Here is a 23,179-nt window from a genome sequence, read left to right on the forward strand (position 1 = left end):
GAGAGAAATGATTAAGTGTCTTCCTTCTTTTCCCTTTTACCCAAAAGACCACTTGTAGAAACGTACCCCACTCTCCCAATTTGATCTAATTTTACTTCAAGCAATAAATTCTGCCATAACAAGCAGTCAGACAGAGTGAATGGTGATATCTGAAGCTGATCAGACCACCCTCGATTATTTCTCGTGGTGGCTCTATCAGTTAGACGTTGATAGTACTTGTATAGCATGTCATGCTGGTACAGTATGACATGTCAGTAACTGTTGATGTAAAATGTAGCTTACTTGAAAAAAAAAAGTTAAAAATGCTGGAAAATCAGCTATTTAGCACTTCATACCTTGAGTCTATGTTCCCCCTCTCACAGACTTTTGATTAGAGGAATGATGCCTAACCATAGGTCCCAGCACTATCTCAGGTGCAGACCATGTCTGAGGCATCACACTGGGCTAGGAAGTATGACACAGGACCTGTGGAAGAGCAACTACAGCCTTACAGAACGGCAGAGGCAAGATAAAATATATAAAGGCATCTAAAATAATGCTAGGGGACATGTTTAGGCACCTAAATTCCACCCTTTATACTGGCTCAGGTCCTCCATTCCTGCATCAAATATAAGCGACCTATTAGCAGCTCCCTTGTAAACACAAACACCCCAGCCTTGTCAGGTGGTGAACCTTCACTGGCAAAGCTCAGGACAGGGACTAAACTCTTCTTCACTACTACCGGATTGAGGAACCCCCAACATTAGCTGCTGTCACCTGATCCCTCCTATCTGAGTTTATTAGAAAAAGAACAATCCAGCCCTCTAATGACCCCCACTTCACTGTTCAAGCAAAGAAACAGCTCAGCTGCCACCTTGCCTGATGGCTTCTTCTTTCCCTGGTGTCTGGCTTGCTACAAGTAGTTGTTGGCCTCATGGTGTCCCATTTTCAGCTGAGGTAGAGTTAACTTTTCTTCATAGTAGCTGGTATGAGGCTGTGTTATGGATTTTTGCTGAAAACATTGTTGATAATGCAGAGATGTTTTTGTTATTGCTGAGCAGTGCTTGCACAGAGCCAAGGCCTTTTCCGCTCTTCACCCCACCCATCCACTGGGTAGGTTGGGGTTGCACAAGGAGCTGGGAGGGGATACAGCCAGGACAGCTGACACCAAGTGACCAAAGGGATATTCCATACCACATGACATCATCCTCAGCATATCAGGGGCGGGAGGAAGAGGAAGAAAGGCAGTGGCAGTGTTTGGAGTGTTGTCATTTGTCTTCCCAAGTAACCATTACATGTGATGGAGCTCTGCTTTCCTGGAGATGGCTGAACACCTCCTTGCCCATGGGAAGGGGTGAAGAAATTCCTTGCCTTTTCCTTGTCTTGCTTTTGTTGCTTTCCCCGTTAAACTGTCTTTATCTCAACCCGTGAGTTTTCTCACTTTTACTCTTCTGATTTTTTCACCCATCCCAGCGGGAGAGAGTGAGCAAGAGGCTGCATGGTGCTCAGCTGTTGGATGGGGTTAAACCATGATACCCAGTTTTACCCTTTTTTCTGTCCTTCACTGTTACACCAGTTGCAGCTTCAGCTACTGTGCTGTGCCTTTAGCACAGCAAGTATGAGCTGTAAGTGTTACCAACTGCAGAAGCAGAGAAGGGAGCACTACAGGCATTTCCACCCACAGCCCAGCTCGAGCCCAATCTGCGGGGTCAGACACCTGAACTTTCATGCCAGAAGGACACAAAGGAGCACTTCTCACATGGAAAGCACTCTCAAGGATATAATGTGAAATTCCCTCTGCATTTTTAGGATGAGTCTCAAGAAGATCAGAGAAATAGTGAAGTATTATAGGTAATTTCAGTAGGATCTAGGATTTGGTGATGCTAGGAATGAGTAAAGATGCCTGACACATTATTTGAAACAGCTGGAGAGGGTTGAAATAACTCATTCAGATTTGATTGGATCATGATCTTTTGATAGATCACACAGATGATCTCTCAGCGGCTCCTGAAGGCTGCCAAACAAGGACTGTACAACACAAATCTGAGCACTGTCTGAGGAAAATAATTTCTTCAGAGCTGCAACAAGACAAGCACGAAGTGAGGAGAGGCTACCCAGGAGGGATGAGCAGGCCCTACCCTCTGCTCTCAAGGAATAAGGGCCTCAGGTTTGCGTGAGCAGAGCATATGGGAGGAGGTGGAGGGATGAACAGCAGGGCAGCTGGATGGGTGGATGTCAAAGATGGGCACCCCAAATATTAGCATCTCATGTTTCCCTTAGGCTTGTTTATGAAATGTTGAAAAGTTTTAAATGGGGTGAGGGGGAAGGAGAGAGAGGGGAACCCCCCCACCAAACACAGCAGTGGCTGAGAATGGCTAAGGAAGCTAATAGAAGCTCTTTTCCTGGAAAAGGAGCTGCACTGTAGGAGGTATGAGATTATGATTCACATCATAAGTGACCATTTTTATGCTCAGATAGTTCCTACAGCACATATTTGTGTTAATTTTAAAAAGTCTGTTTTAGAAAGAGTCTTGCCAGCAGAGGGCTCAAAAATAGCTGCTGCAGTGGAAAGTCATAGTGCCTGACTTAGATGGGGCTTTAGGCAGTTTGATTTGGCTTTAAATGCAGGGGTGACTACAGCTATTGTACTTGGTCACTGAAGCCGAGGGTTTGCACTTTCTTTTACATTTGCAGGCCAAGCAAAGATAACAGATCCTTACTTTTCTGTCTAAGTGGACATAATGGACATCAATAACATAGTGTTTTAGTTCTTTAAACCAATACGGCAAGATGGTTTGGCTGTTCCTGCCCGCGCTGTTACTCCCAACTATCCCCTTCAGAAACTCCTTAATGGCTGGCACTGTACATTAGCTAAATGTAAAGGTCTATGTATAGATACAAGAACAAGTGGAAGGGCTGATAACCTTAGCGGTGCCTTTACAGTAGAGTGAAGCTCTGTTCTTTCTCATGTACACACAGATGCTGGCTTGTAGCCAGCGCTAAATCTGTTGATACTTTCACGTCCTCACACACAAATATCCAGTGACAATGACAACAGTGAACTGAGAAAGGCTTTCAAAGTTTTTCACTCCACTTGGAGAAGGAACAGACAGGTCATCTCATTGTGAGTCTATAGTATTTAAAAGGTATTAGAAGCCTTTTTATCATCTCTAAAATACTTAATTTCTTATTTTCAGGAAATACAGCTCCAGCACTTGAGAAGATAGTTATTTTAAACATATTCATCTTTTGTAGTTTGCCACATCCTTCAGTTTTAGTTAGAACGTTGTAACTTATTTCATGTTAATTATACTTTAAAATTTGGAAGGTTTAACCTTGGAGCAATCCAATTGACACAGATTTCATTTAACATGAGACAGATTTCTTCTGTAGTGGCACAGCACCACAAAGGAAGACAGAGATCCAGCTCACCGTATGTTATCTAGTGGAACAGCTTTGCAGATAGTTTCCTTCCTTTTCCCTGGGCATGCTGAGGAAGCAGGGAATGGGCAGAGGCTTTCTGATGTGCAGTACCATTGCCCACGCATGCTGTGTACTGTCAGGAGCAGCATCAGTTGGGTATATCTCATTCCTGGCACCACAGAGGAACTGGAAGGGTATCGCGGTCCTCAGTACATGTCTAAAGCATGCAGCAGCAATTCCTTGTGCCATCACAACAAAGCAGCCTGAGGAGCTGATACAGCACTGCAGTGTCCCCATTGTCACTGTTCTGTCTGTTATTAGGCAGAGTTAATACTCTCAGCTGGATAGTGAGATTTATTTTGACTTGCAAGCACTTCTGGTGCTTGTGGATCAGAGCTCACATGTCCATGGTATCCTGTGCTATACAACTGCACGCTCTAGCCAGGATTCATGCCACTGAAAAGTAGCCACTTACTTACAGTGAGTAAGTTACAAATGCAATAATCCTAAACTCTTTCTGCTTAGTGAAAGAGGACTGATAACGCTAGGGGGCAATTCATTCCTCCTGTTTTAAATCCTTATCTTGGGATGGGATGAACTGCTTCTCAAAAGTATCTATATCTTCTCTATTAGCAATGAGGGAACCTGTGAAACTAGCTTAGATAGAAAATCTAAGTTTCTAGAATGCTGAAGTTTGATAAAAATTAATCAAATTTATTTTCAAACGTGTTTCTACAGGTAAACTGGGACAGATACCTGTCTTCACCACTGCTATGATTTCTCACCATGCCTATACAGGCACTCAACATCTTTTGAGGAGAGCAACTACTTTGAACAGAAAGTAATTCAGATCTTAACTGCATTGATTTGGTCTTTGGAAATACATACCTCTTTTAATTGCTTATGAAGAGTTTAGATGCCCGTGTTTAATCTCTTAGATTAAGAAGTACCATACAAACCACAGCGTTAAAACACGAATCATTGTCCTTTGCAGTGGTGTGTGTCATATCCTTCCTCAGATATGGCTCACCTTTCTTCTTGGCTGTACCAGCCCCATTCTGCTACTGCACCGGCACTGTGAGCTAGAAATCCTGCTGCTAATAGGGAAAATAACAGTTGGTCCTGTGTAAAATATGTGGTTTGTTTGTTAGCCTGCGTAGCTGGTTCCTGGGGAGCCCCACAGTGCCCATCTTGTGCCTCCTGCCTTCCCAGGTATGTCTCTGCAGCTCTCTGGTTTATGCATAGGTACACTTTAGAGATATATTTAAATATGTGTATATACCACATTTACATACACACATATATAAAATTACCTAAATGAAAAATAATAAGGAAATAAGTACAACAAGGAAAAGTCTCAAAAGGTTTCCCAAAAAAGACAGCACAAACAAGAACAGCCAGCCAATAGATTCATGAATCTGAAATGTTTTATTATTTTATAAACTTTTCTCATTCTGTGATACATTTACAAAAATAAGGTGGGTGCTGCAGAGCTGCATTTTCACACAGCTATGGGGATCTTCCAGCTGCCTGTGGAACCATGACACTATGGCAGGATACAAGATAAGCTGTAGAAGTACAGGATAAGGTGGTTCTTTATCCTTAGGTCAGTATCTCTGTAAAAAGTTGCAACACTCCTCAGCTGAGTGGAGGAGGAAGGACCTGCTTGTGGAAGGAGGAGGGATCTGCTTGTGTCCCTGCTCAGAGCTGCAGCTGTAGAAGACATGAGAACCACCATGTGAAGCAGCGGTCCCCTGTTGTCATAGGCAGCCCCGGCCTTCCTGGCCTGGGCTCTCCAGCCTTACACCAAGGCTGTCTATTCCATGCCTCCCTGATGGCCAGGAGACACCACTTCTGGGTAAACCACCAGCGTTCTGCCCACCACCACATGGCTACTATGCTAATGCCAGGAGCTCAGCCCCAGGGTACCCAATGAAAAAGGGCAGAGAGCTCCCTTTTTCCATGGCTTTGTGGAGCTTCCAGTTCCTGTAAGACCATGAGGTGCTGTGTTATCTGTCCTGTAGACTGTTGTCAGGTCTCCATCTCAGTGGTAGTGGAGGGAGAAGATAGGAGTCTTCATGGTCTGGTCACTTACCTGTCCAGAAATCCAACTGTAGTACAAAGCAGCCACCCTCCATCACTATGGGTAGCCCCCTGTGCCCTCCCCTTCTTCCTTCCTCAGCTGGCACACCCCCTTCTATACCCATCCTGGGCTGGCATTGTCACTAACTGCCACTGACACTGTTCTACCTGCTGTGACACAACCATGGTATCTCTATACCATATACAATTCTCTGAGTAAAAAACTGCTGGATGGACAGGCCCAATAAATTGTGGTGAATGGAGTTAATCCAGTTGGTGGCCAGTCACCAGTGGTGTTTCTCAGGTCTTAGAGCTGGGGCAGGAATCTGGACAGGTTCAATTGATGGGCCAAGGACAGTTCTATGAGGTTCAGCAAGGCTCAGTGGTGGGTCCAGCACTTGGGTCACAACAACCCCAGGCTTGGGGAAGAGTAGCTGGAAAGTCACCCAGCAGAAAAGGACCTGGGAGTGTTGGTTGACAGCCAAGTGAATATGAGCCAGCAATTTGCCCAGGTGGCCAAGAAGGCCAACAGCATCCTGATTTGCATCAGGAATAGTGTAGCCAGCAGGACTAGGGAAGAGATCGTTCCCCTGTACTTGGCACTGGTGAGGCTGCACCTCAAGTACTGTGTTCAGTCCCTGGACTTGGCAGTGCTAGGTTAATGGTTTGACTCAATGATCTTAAGAGTCTTTTCAAACCTATCTGGTTCCATGCTTCTAATATGTGCAGGTTGTTCTACCTGCAAGTATGAAGCAGTTGATGAATCATGGTCATATCAGAGAGTCTTAGAATCACAGAATCATCAATGTTGGAAAAAGACTTTCAAGATCATCAAGACCAATCGTTAGTCCCACACCACCTAAACACCAACACCAACACAACAAGTCTCACCCAACAACTAAACGATCTTCTGAAGCACCTTGTCTTCCCATTTTCCATCTAGGGAGCCCAGAATGAAACAAGAAGTGTCAGGGTCAGAGACAAGCTGCAACATATGTGTGCAAGACCCATCTATATTGATATGTCTTGCTTAAGTGCAAGACTATATAATAACATAGACAGGCACACATACAGCACAGCTTAGGCAAGGCCTTAGTCTCAGTGGAGCTCCTTGGGTGGTGGGCAAAGGGTGCAAGGATGGAGGTCCCACATGAGGTTGATTGGACAAGTAGGACTTGAATATTGCCTGCAGAAGCATTGAACTTGCTCTGTCCTACATGAGACAGGATGGCAAGGGATGGGGGAATATGTGTTCTTAAAGACCATGCACTGAGCCAGGCTTGCTCTTCAGATCATTCCCTGGCTGCTAAGGGGCCCCGTGGTGCCTAAGCCATGAAAAGGTTGTCTCTCTTTCGCTCTTAGCTGAAAAGAAGCAACAAAGAGACTAAAGTTGAAAACTGAGGACTGAGAGGAGAGTAAGTATTGGCTGCAGGTGATAGAATAAATTCATAGTGTGGAAAGTCCAGACCTCTCCATCCTGTCTGGACAGTGGAGGAAATGGAGCAAAATGTGGATTTGAAGGGTGGATGAAGGGTGTTTAGCAAATGGAGCCTGGAACTGATTGAGGATTCCTGAACCTCCTCTATTGTCAGCTTGAAACACTGCTGGCAAAATGTGTCTCTCCTCCTTCCTCTTGATTTATGCTGAAGTTGATAAATGTGCTACTATTAACTCAAAAGGATCCAAAGAGCTAAACTCTGATGATGAAACATATGGGTCACTATAATACTACGTAATGGACTTCCCGAAGGGGGTCAGTTTCCTTTTTAAAAAGCCCAAGATTTTCCATTAACATTCCCTCTCTCCTCCCTTTACTCCTTCTAGATTAATAGACAAATAAATCTGCAAAGTCAAACATTCACAAGTAAGTAAATGCCAAGATGAAGGTTACTTTAACAGGAGAGAAGAAACCTCCGCTGATCTTGCCACCTGCCCACATACTCAAAGACAGATAACTAACTTCTTCCTCTAATCAGTGGGAAACAGCTGTGGCCAGCCCTTACATGATCCACGTGGAAGGCTGTCCTTTACTCCCACGGAACATCCTTGCATTCAGGTCAATCACAGATTCATCCAAGGGAAAAATAATAACAGTTTTACAGTGCTCAGCTTTTTTTCTTCTTTTCTTCCGTTTTCCTCAGAAAAATCCTTGGATGAATCTGATGACTCCAAAACTCTACTGCCATGCTTTTGATAAATGTGTTTCAGTCCTTAAAATATACTGGTCAGACTTCCCAAAGTCACTTTTCTGTAAGTGATAGCAAACAAACCCTTTCTTTATGTCTGGTTTCCTAGTAGATCATGTTAAGCATGTTTGGGCATTGGGTTATAAATTTCTGAAAGGAGCAGAGTTAAAATGCATCACAAGATGGATGGGATGCATCTCTGTGTGTGAGGGTGAACCTTTTTGTACCTTTGTGAATTTACCAAGGGGCTTTATAAATGTAGGCTACAAATCTTGTCAAGCAGGGCTGCAGGCTCAAATAAACTTTCTGGTCTCTGATCTCAAACGGAACGTTTTAGTGTGGCATTACATGTTGTTAATTCGTGACTAAATATTTAACAAAGCCATAAATTGGGAGGCCCAGTTTCCTGGGCAGAAGGATGTTACTCCTATCCAAAGTTTCCAAGTCACTGAAGCAAATTTGATTTAGTGGTTTGGTATAACTGGCTCGTGGGTAGCCTGATGCTTTTAGTCTAGACTACTAGCATTTAAGTTAAATGTCTTCTGGGAAGGAAGCCTCACCAAAGAGATAGTGGGAAGTGCTGAGCCTCTCAGAAGTGGAAATTAACACTGAGGGACTGGATCTTTATCTTTCTATAACACTAGAAATTATTTTTACTGCCTACTTTTGTAGACTTCTTTATTTTAATCCCCAAATTAAATTGTCTGTTCCCAGAAGTATTTCCCCTGTTCTCATCAAAAAATGATCAAATTACCTGGGAATCTGGAAACAGTTAATTGATACTCAGAAATGAAGTGTTTTTATGGTCTAGCAAGTGTTCCTCTATGTAGCAAAAGTAAATGCATTAACAAATTGAGGGCTTAATCTGTCCCAGTCAAATGTGGATTTCCACAGCACAAATAGCCTGATCTAAACCAGTAGTGTAAGTTCCTTTGATGGTCAGAGGAAATTATACCAATTAATGAAGCTGAGGGTGAGATTCATCTCTTCTTTAAAGCAGAGGTCTACATTTAGGCAAATGAACCTAATTTCAATGGTTACATCTCCACTGACTGCATTAGGAACTGAAATATATCACATATAGACAACTATAATCAGTTAGATGGATCCCATGCATGCTGACTTTAAAACATTCTCCTGCATAAGCAGTGGTATCCCAGGGCCTTCTCTTTCTCAGAAGACATTGCTGAATCATGGCTTTGTGGGTCTGAAAATGTAGACATTACTGTTGGAAGAGAAAGATAGAAGCTTCCCACTATCTTTAAGTGCATCTGTAGACGAGCCAGGATACGTCTGGCACTTTATTAGCTATTTAAAAATTAGCACTTAGGGAATATTAAATACCTTGCCTCACAGAGACACTGGTAGAGTAATTTATGCTTCCTCTTTTAACGCTTGTTCTATGATAAGGTGAATCTGGACAACCCACCTAGATTGCACACTCAACTCTTAGATGGTCAACTTTACTTGAGATGTGTCCCACCCACAAATCCTGTTCTATCACCGATTTGTGTACAGTGGCATTGTAAAGCACACCACCTGTGCCCCTCCGGTAGATGTTTTACAAATGTTCAGGTCCCCACTGCAGTCTTTACAACTATTATTCCTAGCATATTGTCTCTCAAATCCCCAGTTAAGACTTCTTCCTTTTTTCAGTTGCTCTTTGTTCACAACCACACTCTCAAATCTATGATCCTGTATATATAAATCTGTCTGAATTTTGCTGTAAATCTTTCATACCGTCTTTTTTCTATCTGCATGGGTTCATATTTGTAAATAACATCCGTTTCTCTTTAATTTTAACATGGCTCTGGAGTTAAAAGCAGTATGTGCACTGCACAAATGCTCAGGAATATTATACATGAGAAAATGAACTAAATGGTGGGAGAGGACCTCTTCCAGTAAGTGGGTGCATATGACAAGAAGACTGTTAAGTAGGAACAAGATTGCAATCCCAGGATCTGGAGACAGGCAAAGTTAAAATGCAGTGTTCTGAAACTTGGAGCTCTTATTTTGATCTTTATAATTGCTTTCTTTAGACTGGAGGGGCAGATAATATTGCTAACCAACCTTAATGCTGATCTTGAATACTTTAGAACTCTTCAGAAGTTCATAACAGGATGTGATTAGCAAACATTTTCTCAGCTGCCTTGCTGCAACAGAGCCTATTCTCAGGCCTGCAGGATGATCTCAGAAATCAACCAAACTCCAGTACTATCTTTCAAAATAAATCTGAATGATACAATAAGATTTTATTTATACTCTCTGGCAAAACATTTTAAAGGGCTTTTTCTATGATCAGAGAAAGATGCAAAGAAACGTCAGCTCTAAATACCAACCTCTCTCTCTTGATGGTCACAACAAGAATAGGACAGTCTGTCTGGCCCTACATTACCACCCCTCTTTCATGCTGACATTGAAGATACAGAAGACATCTTTAGGAAAAAGGGAGAAGCTCATTCTGAATGGTCACTAAATCCTTGTTCACCTAGCTGAAATATTTGGCAAGGATATCAGTGAACTCCAACATTTCTAATTCATGTAGAGAAGACTTCTGCTAGCCTCTTGCCAGCTAGTCAAATGTGACTGGGTGTAAACAAGTACATAATGCCAAAAGAAAGGGGATGATCACATTAGTCACTGTGAGATGGTATAAAAGACTTGAGGTAGTTTGAGGGTAACTGGTCTGGTTTCAGTTTATGCTTTTAAGTAAAATGAAAGGGTCCACAAACTCACACGTTGTCATGTCTTGTCTTCTGTGTAGCTGTTGGCTCTCTTTGGCTCTGTGTTGTACTACTCAGAATAGATGTTTCCAAGGCACAGTTTGGTCCTGGTTTTGGAGGTAGTTCAGCACCAGGAGTTCTTCCAGTGAACGCCTTTGCATGCCCTTCAGCCATACAGAAGGCAGCAGAGCAATGTTATTGCAGATATTTTGAATATGAAAAATAACAGTAACCTTGTTCATGTGAGTGTGGGTATCTTAGGACCACAGAGGAAATCAGTGGTGTAGAGTATCCCAGGATAGTCTGTTGGAGAGGGATTTAGCCCTAGGTGGTGTGGACTTGAGACATGTGAACCACTCAGCCTGCACCCAGCAATCACTCCTGAAAACTGATGCTAAGGATGCAGCTTTGCTTGGGCAGTGCTGGATGGAAGTACATGAAAATGACGAATGGATGCAGCTATATGAGCAATATGCTGCAGTGGCAATTTTGTTTCCAGTATGTGAGGTGCTCAGCCAAAAATGAGGACGTAACAGTGGTATGGCAGCCAGTGTCCCCTAAACCATGTTCTCCAGGCCAGAGTAATGCCCTGGGCAAATTCTTCTTTAAGCAGGGCAGTGTAGCCACTGGTCCTACTAATTCTCAGCAAATAAGTAAACTTTCCAAACATAATACACAAAAATAATCAACCTAAAGCTTAACAGGTAAAACTTTGCTCTGGTTTTGCTGCCTCATTCTGGAAGAAACGATCCTTCCCTAAAAAAAGGAAATAAATATAAAATTTTGCAATTTCATTTTGATATCTGCTATGAGTGACATTGTGAGATCAAATGCAATTACAGGTCTTTCCTTTTAATGTTGTGTTTACAGTTATTAGCTGGCCCTATAGCCACAAATTCTTAACTGGATGAGGATTAGATGCAGCTACCCTACAATAATATGGTCCAAGTGTGCATTTGCCTTCTTTGTCACACTTAAGGCAAGCCTGAACTGAAAGGGCAATGCTGATAGTAGAGTGAATAAAGTATTTCTGCAGAACTAGAGAACAAAGATTTTCCTTTGGTTTACACAGCATGGATGTGTACCATTATACTATTAGCTTTATTTCCTATTTCTGAAATGCTCAGTTAGCCATCAAAGCTGGAAAGGTCTTTTCACTTGACTGCACTGTTTCATGTAAGTCTTAGAATGAAATGGAAAATACTAAATTCAATAAATAAATTTAAAAATACCCTCATCATATCGGTAGCCTCTATTTTGTTTGGACTATTTTTGTGTTAATTGTAGACTTCTATTTGGGAATAATAATGATTTCCTTAAATACTTTTATAATTCAAACATAGATGAACTGATTTATCATATAGAATAATTCATGAGGCCGAAACATCACTTTTAAGATATTAAAATTCATAAGCTTATGCAATTCCTACTAGTTCGAGTAGAATCTACCTGTCTTAATAGCCTCTCTTCTCAGGGCCAAGGAAAGCTCTAAGAAAGCCTACCCAGGAACACTTTATTTAGATGACATCAGCATACCTATACTGAGCATGACTGCTGTTTCTCTCTTGGTGATAATTTCACCCTTTTGATTGTGGAAACCTCACCCCCTAGTACTAGGGCTTCTTTTATTCTAAATATAATTAGAAGCAATCCAAAGCTGCCTTATTGTTCATAAGTACACTGACAAACTCTTTATACTCACCTGGTTTTGCTTCTTTTGGCACATTCCCACAATGACTGGATTTTAATTTATTTTTATGCCTATCAGGTTTCTTTCCCCTCCCTCAGTTTTACATTTCCATTTTTCTTTCTTAACTGTGTTCCATTTTTGCCCTGAGGCTAGGTGCTCTAGTTTTCTTCATTTTGTTTTGCTGTATGGTTTGGTGGGGGTTTTTTTCTTCTTTAAATAGGATTGTCTCTTTCTCACTTTTCCAAAGCCTGTTTTTCAAATATCAAATAAATGGTAAACATTTTTGCCAAGTATTTTTTCCCCTAACACCTCATTCATTCAGTTCATGATCTTTCTTAACACTGTGACTAATATTAATCATTGTGGCTTTAATGTTTTCACAGCTGAAAATAACCAAGCAAGGCTCACTTTCAGTGTCTGACTGCTAACTCAGTGACTCCTTATCCATGCTGAAGAGCTCTCACCCAGCATTTGCCCCTCTCAGGTCCAGGAATTTGTAATTAGCTGACTGTCATCTCTATGGTTTGAAAATTCCAAGGATGGTTTAATATTAGCAGCATAAGAACCTTCAAACATTTCCTTTCGTTCTGAAGTCCCTCACAGTGTCATGACCGATATGTGATAACACCTCCCACCCCCCCCAATTAAACAACAAAAAACCAAAAAAAGAATCACAACAATAACAAATAAGTTTTATTGTTGTTCTGACTTACACATACCTGATGGGAGTACAGACAACTGTGCATTTGTCAGAACTGTGGTGTGTAAAGATTTGGAGTAACTTGGTCTTCAGATATCTTTGCCTCAGGAAAGCTAATTCTACATTTTACATCATCGGATCTTTTCCTGAATAAATCTTGGGCACTGACTGTAACATTCTAATAAACAGGAAAGCTTGTTATATTGTAGTATTGCTAACAAGATTTTCTTTTTTTCCCAAACCTGAGCTGCTCTTCATTTTCATCGCGTAGATTTCTCAGGAAGAGGGAAAATAGAATCCTCTTTTTATTTTAATTTTATTTCTACTTTTTCTGTTTTATTTTTATTTTCAAAAGGATACTGGCATTGTTTTCCAGTATTATCAATATATCTTCTGAAAAAAAAAAAGAAAAGAAAAAAAAGAAAAAAGGAAAAAAAAGAATTGCATTCTGAACCTTGCACAGATTCTGTGGTCTTTGCGATCAGAACAGGATAATCACAGCTGCTCATCCCACTCTTTCCCCAGAGTAGACTTGCAAGCACACTCAGTCACCTTTTTGTTTGTATATCTTTAGTAAAGCAATCAGATTTTCTGTGTAAGTACAGCTCTTTGAAGCATTGGAATATAATTAGTTTCAAGGCATTTGCTTGCTTAGGGCAAGAATAGTTAGTCCTATATTTAAATTCCTCTTCTGAATGCCAACTCATACCATGGGTATATTTTCTCATTACACACTCACTGAACTCTACAGAGGAGTAAAGAACTATCTGTGAAGGAAAAAGCAAGCCAGCTGCCCAAAGGCTTTCAGCTGAAAAGAGAATCTGATGAGTCTTTTTTGTAATATGCTATTCTGAGCATTACAGCTCAGAATAAATGAAAAGATAAATAGAAGGGACATGGCAGTGGTACCAGGAATTTTGGTCCTGACAAGACGTGGCCCTAAGGTCTGTATTTTTTAAGCATTCTCTGTGAAATTCTGTAGCAGTAAACTAGGTTTATCATTTTCAAAAGAAATTCCTATCAACTAGAAAACAAAATAATTCAGCTGTTTGTCAGTATGCAAACATTACTTTTGGTTTGTTGAGATGTGGTATCAGAAGCCCTAGCTCTGCTTTGGCAGCACCATTATTTCTCTGAGCAACCTGGATCCAGCTACCACCTCTCTCTCAACTCTGCCTATTAGTTTCGTTACCCATGACAAAGTAAGAATTTAACCTTTCTTAAGCTGGCTGAAGCATTGATGACACACTCTGGTGAACTGTGCTTTGAAAGTGGAAAATAACATTTTTTATCTTTTTTTTTCTTTTTTTTTTTCTTTTTCTTAGAAGAAGTAAAGGCAACTAGTTTTCATCAACTCAGATGACTAGCAGAGGAAAATGACATCTGGCTCAGTGACTTCATGGGGTGCCTGTGACCCACAAAGCCACAGTAAGACGTCTGTAGCTGTTCCACGAGCCATAGCACACTTTAATTAAGACTTTGATGATAAGCACATACTACCCTGAAGTCTTCTGAAGATTGTTAGTGTCTGAGATTTGAAATTCCCCAGGACAGGAAGGTTTCTGGAGACAGGAGAACACAGAGGCCATACCTACATTTGTGCTATGTAACTTTGGAATTTGCCTAGTATGTGACTGTCTGTTGGCAGCACATGGATGATGACACATACTCCATTTCTGAAGTGGAAATTAAGAAGAAAATTACCACAGAGAACTATAAGGCAATATCTTGTATCTGTAAGCACTGAAATCTACGGATGAAGAGAGATGTGCATGTAGCAGTTGCTTGTGGAAGTGAATGCCCCTCTGAATCCCCCATTTTAACAAGTCTATCTGCGTGTTTGGAAGTCACACGTTAAAATCATAGACAGGCTTTTTTTTTTTCCAGAAATTTTTTACAGACTTTGGAAAACTAAATAAAGTAGGTGCAGTTTTCTAAAGAAATAGATACCACATGATGTGAGAAACCACATGGGTTCCCTAAAATATGAAAAAAAATGAATAACACATTTGAAATAATCTCTGCACTCTAGTGATAAAAAGAGAAGATCCAAATCCTGACCAAGGCCAGCTATGAACTTTCCATGCTTCCAGTTTGAAGCCGGGACAGAATAAACCAGAAGAGTACTTTGAAGATGTTTAAACACTCCATTTTTAACCCTCACGATGTGGCTATCTCAAACAATTCTTTTGATATATCCTGAGCTTTGAGAAAAGTTTTCATCTAGCATAAATTCACACACAAAACTGGACTGAAGAGGTGCACTGAATACTCACACCTAATTTTGCAAGCACCAAGAAAACCCAGGAACGAAAAATGTTATCTTTAATGAAAGGAAAAGCACATGGTCTATATTTAATGTGTGGTCTGTGCATCATTCTCAAAGGAAAACAGTCATATTAAGTGTGTCTAAACAGATCAAGGATATAACCCAGCAGAAACTAAAATGTCATAAAAGGCATTTTTTATGCACCCCCCCCAAAAAAAAATTTCCTGCCTTCTGCTTCCCTCCTCCCCATCTGTAAAATTTAGATTTAGCTATATCAGGTCTATCTCAGCTCTTCTCTTCCAGAATGTAATTGGTGAAGAATTTCTCACAGTCCATCTTTAAGGTGAAACATGACACAATCTACCCATTTCTTGATGGCAGGACTGACCTGCATGGGTGCATCCCTCATGGATGAAAGGTCCTAATTCCATCTCTCTGTGGTTCTTCAGTGTGGGGGAGCATTAAAAGGGTCACTGTATAGTTCTCTCCATTAATGCATCTTGCTTAAGAGTATGCAAAATGATGTAGTGTTTCAACAAGGGATTTTGCCTTCCTACACCCCTCAGGATGCCCAGCGCCCTAATGAAATTAGAAGGAGCAAGCAGTGTGGTTCCTCCTTGAACTAACATTGAACTAGCAAAATCAGCTGTCCAGACAATTGACTCTTCAAACAGCTTAGAAGTTTTAACAGACATTCAATGCTTGTACAGAGGAGCAGCTCTTTCTGCTTTCTGCAGATACCTTCACTTACTTAACATGAACTTAAGTGATTCGGTCCAGCCCAAGCTCGGCTTCACTGAGATCCTACAAATTCATCCTCCACACTGCCAGGGTAGATAGAAATAGAGATGACAGAGAAGTTTGTTTAGTCTTGGACGAAAAGAATATAGGAAGCCATTTTCAAACATACAACAAAAAGAAAGAAAGGAATAAATCATTCTCTCTATCCCATGGGAAGGTAACAGTTAATGGGTATCTACTGTGGCTGCAGAGACATGGATAAGGGGGGAATTGTAAGTGTTAGCATAGGGAAGCACAGAAATAGAAGGTTACAGGAAAAGGGGATCTCTATCATGGTTTTAAAAGCTGCATAGATAAATACATGTCAGAAATTACACAGGCACTTTCACTGGGTCTGAGTCTAGGGCTACACCACCTTTCAGTGTTACTTCCAGATAGGCTGTCTGCAAATCTACAAATGATTAAAAAGCAGCAATAAATATTCAGAAAAATAAGCTCTCCTACCCATTTTCACACATGTATCATGCAAAGACAAGGAATAATTTTTCAGAGAGAGTGAAAAGTTTTGTCCTTAGCATGTCAAGTGAACAGTGCTAGTACAGGACTGGATTCAGTCTTTCTTATGTCCAGTACACAAACATTGCTACAATGGATTGAAGATTAGAAGGTAAACTTTTGGGCCAAATTCTCCACTTATACAAATTGGCCTGGCTCCAGTTACACTCCACGGACTCATGCTGGGTTCTGTTTACTGTGCTAGGGTCTGACCACTGCACTTAAAGCCTCCCCTTGACTTCCCCAGCCTTTGAGTCTACTCCTTGAGCAAGTCTGACTCTCTACTCAGGGGGTGCAGGATCCACACAAACAAGACAAAGTGCTTCAAGATGGCTTGAACTGTGGGGGCATTCATGGCTGTGTCTAATTAAGCAAATACAGGGAGCCAGAAAAAAAAAATGGGCAAGAGCAGTTAAATCCAGGAAGAGGTCAACCCCGTTGGTAATTAGCAGGATAATGGATCAAAGAACTCCACTTAGCACAGGAAATATTGAGCACCTCGTCTTTATAGCTGAATCTGATAAAACTCGGGTTATACATTTTCTACTAAATGAACCGGAGGCAGCTACAAACAGGAGGCTATTGTTTAACCTCTGTGGGAATTTCGGTTAGGTTATTGCATGCTTGATGTGCCACAGAAGAGCAGCCCTTATACTACATCCTGATGTAGGTCTAATGATCCCTTATCTTCACATCCACAGTGGTAACTCCAAAAGCAAAGAAAAATGAAAGCCTTTCAAATGGCTTTGCCTCTGAAAAAAAGCCCTGCCTCTGGGTTTTTGATTTAGTGGGGGTTTTATGTTGTCCTTCTCTTTTCGTCTTACAAATAAATATATCCAATATTTTATTTTAACAGGTTTTTTTTGTTTTAATGGAGTAATGTACCAGTTTGGGGTTACACCCTTCCAAAGCTTAATCAGAAAATTCTGTTCAGACAGAAAAGTTCAGGAGTTAAAGTGAAAAGAGGAAAGGTCTTCTGTTCCACTCACTGTTACATTAATACCTAAAAATTACCTTTTAGTAAACGCTGCACTACTACAGGACCATCCCTACTGACACAGTGATTGCAGTTCTTTGCAACAGCTTAATTAAGGGAATAACATACGTGTCATATATGCTGGAGTCAATCTGAAGTATCTCACTTTTTTGGCTTGTGCACTGAAGTAATAAAGAACGAAATGCCCACTAAATATCCAATACTCAAAAACCCAAATCCTTTTGTTTGCAGACAAAAGCTGTTCAATGGATAGACATATTCTTCACTGATGACTGCAGATGGAAAAAAAAAATCCATTTTTGAATTTCTCACTGGAGACACTGCTGTGTGTATCTTTACTGGTGACTGCAACATAAACTGCGCTTGTTTCAGTACAGGGATAGATCTTCTCTGGGTAAAAAAGAACACCTAAACTTAGGCTCCTCCTCTGACCTTTTCCAGAAGGAGACTGTCTCTATCCAGAGGTAACAGAGAATAATGTTTTATTTTTCCTTTTACACACAAGCAGCCTTTCATTACAGTCTGAAGCACGAGACTGGGATCAGGAGCCTTCTGAAGTGGATCAGCCACATCCAGAACAGAAATTGTCTCCATCAGTAACAAATTCACTGTAGAAGACAGGATTTTTCTCTGGCTCCACCCTCTTATAGGACATCTACCACCACTGACAGCTGCTTTCCTGAGTTTATAGTATACTGCATTCTGGATACTGGAAAAGGGTATGGACATCCAGTTACAGTCTCATATAATTTCATGGACTGTTTCCATTGCCTAACAAAGCTGGACTGCTTTATCAGAATCAAAGCAAAGGTGGTGCTGCAGCAGCACTCTGATCATACACAGCATATTCACAAGCCTTAAAACTTACTGCCTTAAAATTCTGATTTTTCATTGTGAGATAAAGGCTTCCTATGTTTTGCAGGCATTAAAGTTGAGTAGAACACAGTTTCTAATCAACAATTACAAAAAAGAGAAGGGGGGGTAAGGAGGAGGAAGGACCACAAAAGTCAATTACCACCAAAAACCTCCATAGCAACTAAACTGACTACTTCTTTTCTTTTAAGCCTCCTTATAAATGCCATAAGCACAAAGCATCCAGGCCTCCCTACAGTTCATTGGTGCCAAATGGATTAAGCTGGCAGAGACTGTGCTGGTTTAATCCCCTTTAATGCCTTGCACCTTCAGTCTGATGAGCAGTCAGGCCCTTTCACTCCAGCTCCACACTGAGCTCATCAGCAATTATGGCTTATCGTTAACATCATCAATAGGAAGCTGCTTTTCCCTGGTGCTCCAGGCCTTCATCCCGTTTAGAAGAGCTGAAGAAAAATGCAAGCTTTCACTGAAATGCTTCTACTCCTAACCACTCAGCTGAGAGTAGCCTAGTGAAGGGTAATAGCATGTACGCACATTGCCCCTGAAAAGTGGGAAAAAAACCTTGGCAATAAAAGGCTAATTACTGGCAAGTCCTTGAAGAGTAGTCACACAGCAGTGAGATGGCATAAATTCATGTCTGAAGTGTATCTCACTGGAATTCAACGCCCACCAACAAGTCTTTTGCAGGCTTTTCCATACTCAGGGTAGGATGTGTTGGACGGTACTTGGAAATACCAGGAGAAAAGGGGTATTTCTCAGGCTAGGAAGGATGATTGCAGAAACTGCAAAATAATTTCCACAGACATTCGGTGGCCCTTGTCCCAGTGGTTTTTATGGAGCAAATGAGTGTCATTATGCCATACATGCAGGAAAAACAAGCAATAGGGCGCAGTCAACACAGGTTCATGAAAGGCAGACCATGCTTGACCAACCTAATGTCCTTCTCTGACAAGATGACCAGTTTGGTGGATTAGGGAAAAGCTGTGAATATTATCTATCTGGATTTTAGTAACGCTTTTGACGCCATTTCCCACAGCATTCTCCTGTATGCTCTTGGCTTGGGGAGAATACTTTTCACTGGGTAAATACTGGCTGGGTGGCTAGGCCCAGAAAGTGGTGATGAATGGAGTTAATCCAGTTAGTGGCCAGTCACCTGTGGTGTTCCTGAAGGCTCTGTGCTGCATCCAATTCTTTTTTATTCATGAATATCTTTATTAATGACCTGGATGAGGAAATCAAATGAAAGATCAGTAAGTTTGCAGATGACACCATATTAGGAGGGAGTGTTGATCTGCTTGAGGGTAGGAAGGCCCTACAGAGGGATCTGGACAGGCTGGATCAATGAGCCAAGGCCAGTGGCATGAGGTTCAGCAGAGGCAAGTGCCAAGTCTTGTATCTGGGTCATAATAACCCAAAGCAGTACTACAGGCTTGGGGAAGAGTGTCTGGAAAGCTGCCTGGCAGAGAAGGACCTGGGGCTGTTGATTGACAGCCAGCTGAACATGAGCCAGCAGTGTGCCCAGGTATCCCAGAAGGCCTACAGCATCCCGGCCTGTATTAAGAACAGTGTGGTGAGTAAGACTAGGGCAGTAATTGCCCCCCTGCACTCTGTACTGATGAAGCCCCACCTTGAGTATTACACTGAGTTTTGGGGCCCTCTCTGCAGAAAAGGCACTGAGGTATTTGGGTGTGTCCAGAGAAGAGTGAGGAGGGTGGTGAGGGGACTGGAGAGTAAATGTTATGAGGAGTGGGTGAGGGAACTAAGGTTGTTTAGTCTGGAGAAGAGGAGGCTGAGTGGGGACCTAATTGTTCACTACAACTACCTGAAAGGAGGTTGTGGAGAGGTGGGGGCTGACCTTTTTTCCCTGGTGACAGGTGATAGGACAAGAGGAAATGTCATCAAGTTACACCAGACAAGGTTTAGATTGGATATTAGGAAAAACGTCTTTGCAGGGTGGATTCTTAGGCATTAGAATGGATTGTCCAGGGAACTGATGGAGTCTCCAACCCTAGAGGTATCTAAAAGATGGTTAGATGTGGTGCTGAGGGACATAGTTTAGTGGTGTTTGGAAGGTTAGGGCAATGGTTGGACTTCATGATCTAAAGGGTCCCTTCCAACCAAGACAATTCTATGACTCTATGATTCTAAGATTTGTCCCACAGGACTTCTCTGAGGGAGTCCAGCCTACAGCTGTCCTCCTACTGTCACTATCAACTATGGAGGAGAAATCGTGAAAGCGTAAGTGTGAAACAGGTGGAAGTATCTAAATGAAACCTAGATGCATGAAGTGGGAATGGGATGACTTTGGCCTCTTATTTTAAATTGTCTCATTATTACCATTCAATAAAGCTGTCTCTAACAAGATCTATGCAAAAGAACAATGGATAACTTGCAAAAATTATAAATGACTCAGAAGACAGGAAGACTTGTACATTTCACAAGAAACCCCCCCACACACTTTTAAACTGATGAATCATTCATTCATCAAGTCATTTTAAAAGATATTTGAATGTCTTAATTCCTTTGCCCATATTTTTCATTGTCACTAGTGTAATATCAGCCTTTTCATGGGGCAGCTGTGAAAAATAATGTCCCTTCATGTTATGAAAAGGGAAGTTTTTTGTTTGATATGTGTTATCAGATATCCTTTGATATTAGTTATCAGAGGAAATGAGTATTTTCACAAGCGAAACTGAGAACCTCTACAAGATGTGTAAAATTTAGCAAGCCAAAATCCCATTCTCTCCTGCAACAGTAGCTTCACCACTCTGACAGAGCAAGTTTGAATTCTGTGGCTTTAAACAGTGTTGGTATGACAGGGACACCTAAGAGAGGAGTATCAGGACTGGCCTTTATACTTGCTTTTTAATAATCCTCGAGATGACTTTGAAAGCAAGCATAACATTCGTTCCTAACATTCACCAGCTGGATATTTCTATACTGCTGGCAGAGATTAAAATCCCAGACAATTCTTTGCTATCTGAAATATTACCATGTCGTTTACATATTCACATGCAATCGTTCCTGCATTATTTACGGATGATGTCAAAGTTATTTCTCACTTTTATTGCTTGTAGATCACATTTAACTTTGTCCAAACTTAACCTGAAGTGCCAGAAATAGCACTGCATAGCCATGTTGTGAATCAGATGCATTATGTTATAGGCTGCAGCAGAAGAGAGGAAAACTTCACTGTTATAATGTACTGTAGTTGGATTTTTTTTTGGTTTTTTTCTGGTTTGCATGATAAAGAGTCCAGATAAACAGCACAAACTCAGAGAGAGAAAGCAAACTGATAAATCAGTAATAAAACGTGTGCCAATAACTGGGCTTCTGATGCCAAGGGCTGCCAACTTTGTCCAGGTGATCCCTGCTCGTGTGTGCTGTATTTGGCTGGCTGCACCACAATAATCCCAGCTGCTGCCAAAAGCAGTGTGGGAGAAGATGACTGGCAGGGAACGAGTGGGAAGCAGTGGAGACCGAGCACTTTCCAAGTGAGGAAATCTGCGAAGTGCCTTGCTCGGCTTTGAGGTGGGGCAGTGCAGCAGCTGTCCTGCATACCAGCCCCACGTCAGAGCATTTTGTACCACCCTGTGGCTTTGCTGACAGTAGGGGACAGAGCCATAATAAACTTGGCTTCATGGGAGCAGAAAAATGAATAGCTGATAGTGGATATGATGCTGGTAACAGCAGCCCTGTGGAGTTCCTGCACTGTTGTTGCTAGGACATTGTTTTCTTAGTTTTACATATGCCAAATCACTCAGTTGACAAAACTTCCACAAATATTTGGGGTGAGGATTTAATTCACCTAACTGTAGCTTTTCAAAAATCAGCTAAGCCATGCCTGTGTTTCCTTTATAACCAGTGGTGGCACCTCTGGGTTTTCTTTTTTTTAAACCTTCTGTTTCTAAGAAAAAAATGAAGTGTCTTAGTTACTGCTACATACTAGGGAAAAAGCTGAGAAGACTAGCTAAGACCGTGAATGGGACCAGCTCACAGGCCAACCCCTTTGTATTTTGGTGTCTATATGTTGTTGTCCACATGTGCCAGGAGGCTAAGCTCCCATCATAATCAAGGACAATCTAGTTAATACACCCATTGAAACCCTGGGAACATGTTTCCAGGGTGACAGAGCACTGGAATAGGCTACCCGGGGACGTGGTGGAGTCTCCATCTCTGGAGATATTCAAGACCCATCTGGACACCTATCTGTTCAATATGAGCTAGGGAGCTGCTTTGGCAGGGGGGGTTGGGCCCAATGATCTCTCGAGGTCCCTTCCAACCCCTATGATTGTTATCACCAGTGCAACCTAGACAAATAGGTCTCCCGTACCCGTAAGAGGAGTTTGGATACATTAACCTCTTGCAGGCACTTATGTATCCTATTCTGTGAGCCACAGAGACTTTAACTTGCAGATGGACAAAGTCATATTACACGAATCCAGTCTCAGACACTTACCTTGCACTAATGAAAGCATATGAAGACAAATACAGAGTTTCCATCTCCTCATGCACATTCATTGAAGTGAAGTTACTCTGAATCACTCAAGCGGAATTCTACATACTTGGGGGTGAGGTATACTTGCCTGGTCACAGGATGGTGTCCTTGATTCTCAGAATGAGAAACAGCAAGGCCATTTACATTCCTCTAGTCTGAAATAACTTTCCCTCATGGAGACCCAGTGACTTCTATAACGTGGCCTGAACAAACATCCAGCGAAGATGGATCCTACTTACTTCAAATAACTGTGGGTGAGATTTCTAGTTTGCACGCTTGACCCATGGCAGACCAAAGCGTTTGTTGCCTCAGCAACTCAGATAAGTTAGTAAGGAGAGGACCGAAGGAGGATGTCTGTCTGAAGGACAAATTACCTTGCACCAGCTTTATTTTTCTGGATGAAAAATTCCTGCCCTACAGGACCTTTGGCTGTAAAACAAGAAGACGGACATAAAACATGAAA

The sequence above is a fragment of the Gallinula chloropus genome (genome assembly GCF_964237585.1).
Source record: "Gallinula chloropus genome assembly, chromosome: 1".
In the NCBI taxonomy this organism is placed as follows: Eukaryota; Metazoa; Chordata; class Aves; order Gruiformes; family Rallidae; genus Gallinula; species Gallinula chloropus.